Source organism: Hyperolius riggenbachi, chromosome 10, assembly GCF_040937935.1.
Source record: "Hyperolius riggenbachi isolate aHypRig1 chromosome 10, aHypRig1.pri, whole genome shotgun sequence".
In the NCBI taxonomy this organism is placed as follows: Eukaryota; Metazoa; Chordata; class Amphibia; order Anura; family Hyperoliidae; genus Hyperolius; species Hyperolius riggenbachi.
Window position 1 is genome coordinate 255,500,602 of NC_090655.1, and position 5,313 is coordinate 255,505,914.

A 5,313-nucleotide genomic window follows, 5' to 3' on the forward strand; every position below is an offset into this window, starting at 1 on the left:
GTCTGGCGGGTCGGTGGTGGTCTCTGTGGTCTCTCCAGGAGCAGTGCAGCTTTGGTAGCAGCTTGGTCCCTGGCTCCGTCTGCCAGGCCGGTGGTTGTCTCTGTGGTCTCTCCAGTAGCAGGGCAGCTTTGGTGGCAGCTTGCTCTCTGGCTCTGCCTGGCAGGTCTGTTGTCTCTCCGGCAGTAGTGCAGATTTGGTTGCAGCTTGGACTCTGGCTGTTCCAAGGCAGCTTGGTCTCTGGCTCTGTCTGACGGGTCAGTGGGGGTCTCTGTGGTCTCTTCGGCAGCAGTGCAGCTTTAGTGGCAGCTTGGTCTCTGGCTCGGTCTGGGGGGTGGGTGGTAGTCTCTGTGGTCTCTCCGGCAGTAATGCAGCTTTGGTGGCAGCTTGGTCTCTGGATCTCTCTGGTGGGTCGGTGGTGTCTGTGGTCTCTCCAGCAGCAATGCAGCTTTGGTGGCAGCTTGGTCTCTGGCTCTGTCTGGCAGCTCAGTGGTGGTCTCTGTGGTCCGTCCGGCAGCAGTTCAGCTTTGGCGGCAGCTTGGTCTCTTGCTCTGTCTGGTCGGTTGGTGGTGATCTCTGTGCTCTCTCTGGCAGTAGTGCAGCTTTGGTGGCAGCTTGGTCTCTGGCTTGGTCTTTGGGGGATCGGAGGTTGTCTCTGCGGTCTCCCCGGCAGCAGCACAGCTTTGGTGGCAGCTTGGTCTCTGGCTCTGTCTGGCTATTTGGTGGTGGTCTCTGTGGTCTCTCCGGCAGCAGTGCAGCTTTAGTGGCAGCTTGGTCTCTGGCTGTTCCTAGCGGGTCGGTGGTGGTCTCTGTGCTCTCTCCGGCAGCAGTGCAGCTTTGGTGACAGCTAGGTCTCTTGCTCTGTCTGGTGGGTTGGTGGGGGTCTCTGTGGTCTCTCCGCAGGCAGCTTTGGCGGCAGCTTGGTCTCTGGTTCAATTGGCGGGTCGATGGTGGTCTCTGTGGTCTCTCCGCCAGCAGTGCAGCTTTGGTGGCAGCTTTCTTCTATGGCTCTGTCTGGCGGGTCGGTGGTGGTCTCTGTGGTCTCTCCAGGAGCAGTGCAGCTTTGGTAGCAGCTTGGTCCCTGGCTCCGTCTGCCAAGCCGGTGGTTGTCTCTGTGGTCTCTCCAGTAGCAGGGCAGCTTTGGTGGCAGCTTGCTCTCTGGCTCTGCCTGGCAGGTCTGTTGTCTCTCCGGCAGTAGTGCAGATTTGGTTGCAGCTTGGACTCTGGCTGTTCCAAGGCAGCTTGGTCTCTGGCTCTGTCTGACGGGTCAGTGGGGGTCTCTGTGGTCTCTTCGGCAGCAGTGCAGCTTTAGTGGCAGCTTGGTCTCTGGCTCGGTCTGGGGGGTGGGTGGTAGTCTCTGTGGTCTCTCCGGCAGTAATGCAGCTTTGGTGGCAGCTTGGTCTCTGGATCTCTCTGGTGGGTCGGTGGTGTCTGTGGTCTCTCCAGCAGCAATGCAGCTTTGGTGGCAGCTTGGTCTCTGGCTCTGTCTGGCAGCTCAGTGGTGGTCTCTGTGGTCCGTCCGGCAGCAGTTCAGCTTTGGCGGCAGCTTGGTCTCTTGCTCTGTCTGGTCGGTTGGTGGTAATCTCTGTGCTCTCTCTGGCAGTAGTGCAGCTTTGGTGGCAGCTTGGTCTCTGGCTTGGTCTTTGGGGGATCGGAGGTTGTCTCTGCGGTCTCCCCGGCAGCAGCACAGCTTTGGTGGCAGCTTGGTCTCTGGCTCTGTCTGGCTATTTGGTGGTGGTCTCTGTGGTCTCTCCGGCAGCAGTGCAGCTTTAGTGGCAGCTTGGTCTCTGGCTGTTCCTAGCGGGTCGGTGGTGGTCTCTGTGCTCTCTCCGGCAGCAGTGCAGCTTTGGTGACAGCTAGGTCTCTTGCTCTGTCTGGTGGGTTGGTGGGGGTCTCTGTGGTCTCTCCGCAGGCAGCTTTGGCGGCAGCTTGGTCTCTGGTTCAATTGGCGGGTCGATGGTGGTCTCTGTGGTCTCTCCGCCAGCAGTGCAGCTTTGGCGGCAGCTTTCTTCTCTGGCTCTGTCTGGTGGGTCGGTGGTGGTCTCTGTGGTCTCTCCAGGAGCAGTGCAGCTTTGGTAGCAGCTTGGTCCCTGGCTCCATCTGCCAGGCCGGTGGTTGTCTCTGCGGTGTCTCCAGTAGCAGGGCAGCTTTGGTGGCAGCTTGGTCTCTGGCTCTGTCTGGCGGGTCGGTGGTGGTCTCTGTGGTCTCTCCGGCAGCAGTGCAGCTTGCTCTCTGGCTCTGCCTGGCAGGTCTGTTGTCTCTTCGGCAGTAGTGCAGATTTGGTTGCAGCTTGAACTGGCTGTTCCAAGGCAGCTTGGTCTCTGGCTCTGTCTGACGAGTCAATGGGGGTCTCTGTGGTCTCTTCGGCAGCAGTGCAGCTTTAGTGGCAGCTTGGTCTCTGGCTTGGTCTGAGGGGTGGGTGGTGGTCTCTGTGGTCTCTCCGGCAGTAGTGCAGCTTTGGTGGCAGCTTGGTCTCTGTCTGTTCCTGGTGGGTAAGAAGTGGTATCTGTGCTTTCTGCGGCAGCAATGCAGCTTTGGTGGCAGCTTGGTCCCTTGCTCTGTCTGGCGAGTCGGTGGTGGTCTCTGTGGTCTCTCTGGCAGTAGTGCATCTTTGGTGCCAGGAGGAAGAAAGGGTTTCCAAAGCGGGACTGTCCCTCTGAAAAAGGAACAGTCAGGAACTATGCTGCTGTTATTATACAGACAGCTCAATTTTTATGTGTTTTTTTTACGGACTGCTCATCCAAATATAGACAGTTAGCAGCCCTGGTTAGAAGCAGTATTCAGCACTATGTGAAGTTTTTATTGTTTTTTAAGGGTAGTTCCACTCAGGGGCATAACTAGGCCCCACCGGGCCCCCCTGCAGAATTTCAGAGCCGCCCCCCCCCCTCCCCTGGGGCCCGCTCGTGGCCGTTTTGTGGGGGCTGGAGGGGTGGCAGCATGAGGGGAAAGCCTTGGCCACACTCGGCGGGGAGTTCCCCCCCCCCCCTCTCCCTCACCTCGAGGCTCTCCCCTCCAGCTAGTTACAGTGTGTGGGCAGCGGGCAGCGGTGGGAAGATACATACCTTCTTCCGTGCGTTCCATCGCAGACTTCTCGCTCTAGCAGCTGACGTCACATCTGGAAGTGACGTCAGCTGCTAGAGTGAGAAGTCTGCAATGGAACGCACGAAAGAAGGTATGTAACTAGCTGGAGGGGAGCGCAGAGGGGAGAGCCCCGAGGTGAGGGAGAGGGGGGGAACTTCCCCTCTCCCCGCCGACTGTGGCCAAGGCTTTCCCCTCATGCTGCCACCCCTCCAGCCCCCACAAAATGGCCCCGGGCGCAGGGGCTGCAGGGCCTATTGTTACGCCACTGGTTCCACTATACCTCTTTGATGGGGGATAAATGAATCTAGAGCACAGTTTCTAACTTGGTTTGGAATTGGAGAAGCAGTAATTGGGTGGACTTTGCTAGGAACTGTGAACCCCTGTCATTTACTCTGTATTGATCCTTTGCTGTGCAATCCTTTTCTAAACCCTGGTGATTAGTTCATTATTGTGGCAGGCTTGTAGTGATCGGTTGATTCTAGTGGCAGACAGGCAGTGATCTTTTTATTCTAGTGGTAGGCTGGTAGTGATCTGTTGATTCTAGTGGCAGGCTGGTAGTGATTGGTTAATTCTAGTAGTAGGCTCATGGGCGTAACAATAGGGGATGCAGCCCATGCGCCTGTGGGGGGGGGGGGGGCGCTTGTGGCCGTTTTGTACAGCTATTGAAGCTGGAGGGGAGCACAGAGGGGAAAGCCTGAGGTGAGGGAGTGGGGGACCTTCCCCCCTCCCCGCTGAGTGTGGCCATAGCTTTCCCCTCTTGGTGCGACCCCTCCAGCCCCTCAAAGCAGCCACGAGTGGGCCCTGGGGGGAGGGGGGGCCCAGGGGGAGGGGGGCCCGCTCACAATTTTCTGCAGGGGGGCCCGGGGGCCCTTAGTTACGCCCGTGAGTAGGCTGGTATTGATCTGTTGATTCTAGTGGCAGGTTGCTGGTAGTGATCTGTTGATTCTAGTGGCAGGTTGCTGGTAGTGATCTGTTGATTCTAGTAGTAGGCTGGTAGTGATCTGTTGATTCTAGTGGCAGGCTGGTAGTGATTGGTTGATTCCAGCAGTAGGCTGATAGTGATCTGTTTATTCTAGTGGTGGGCTGGTAGTGATCAGTTGATTCTAGTGGCAGGCTGGTAGTGATCTGTTGATTCTAGTAGTAGGGTGGTAGTGATCTGTTGATTCTAGTGGCAGGCTGGTAGTGATTGGTTGATTCCAGCAGTAGGCTGATAGTGATCTGTTTATTCTAGTGGTGGGCTGGTAGTGATCAGTTGATTCTAGTGGCAGGCTGGTAGTGATACCTTGATTCTAGTGGTACGCTGGTAGTGATCTGTTGATTCTAGTAGTAGGCTGGTAGTGATCTCTTGATTCTAATCGTGGGCTGGTAGTGATCTCTTGATTCTAGTGGCAGGCTGGTAGTGATCTTTTGATTCTAGTGGTGGGCTGGTAGTGATCTCTTGATTCTAGTGGCAGGCTGGTAGTGATCTGTTGATTATAGTAGCAGTCTGTTGACTCTAGTGACAAGCTAGTAGTGATTGGTAGATTCCAGTGGAAGGTAAATAGTGAGTAGTAGATTTTAGTGTTAAACAGGTAGTGATAGGCAGTCAGCAGAAGACAGATGACAGTAGTAGGTGTTGCTGACAAGCAGTTTGTGACAGACATGCAGTTGGTGCCAAGGACCAGTGGGTGATAATATGCCTATGCTACCAAACAGCATAAGACGCCAAGTTGGAGTGAGAGCTAAACAGACTATAATAAAGATATGGCAGAGATTAAATTGTGATCTTTTTTGAGGAGGTTTGAAGACATTCTCAAACTTTGACCACGAAGGACAGGGGTGGGCCGAGGGCACGGAGAGAGTACTGGGAAGACTCTATGGGATCCATAACCTTCCCTCTTCATAGGCAGGGCCCATACTTATTGATATAGCACAATTTTTTTCTAGTTAGTCATTGAAGATCCCTCCGATACACATCTGCACACGCTGCTTACGCACCTTGTTCATGCCTCCCAACTGGCCTGGTTGTGCCGGGACTATCCCAAGTTGGAGGACACTGTCCCGTGTCCCTAAGACAGCAGAGGTGCAGTGTTATCAGTAGTGGAGGTATCACAGCTGCATAATGCACCAACTGTAATTTATGAAAAAAACACAAATGAGACCTAGAGCCCGATATGGTGTAGTATGTCAGGATAATTGGAAACAAAAGTAGTCAATAATTGATATACTCACAAAATTGGGTTACCACACAGGCAA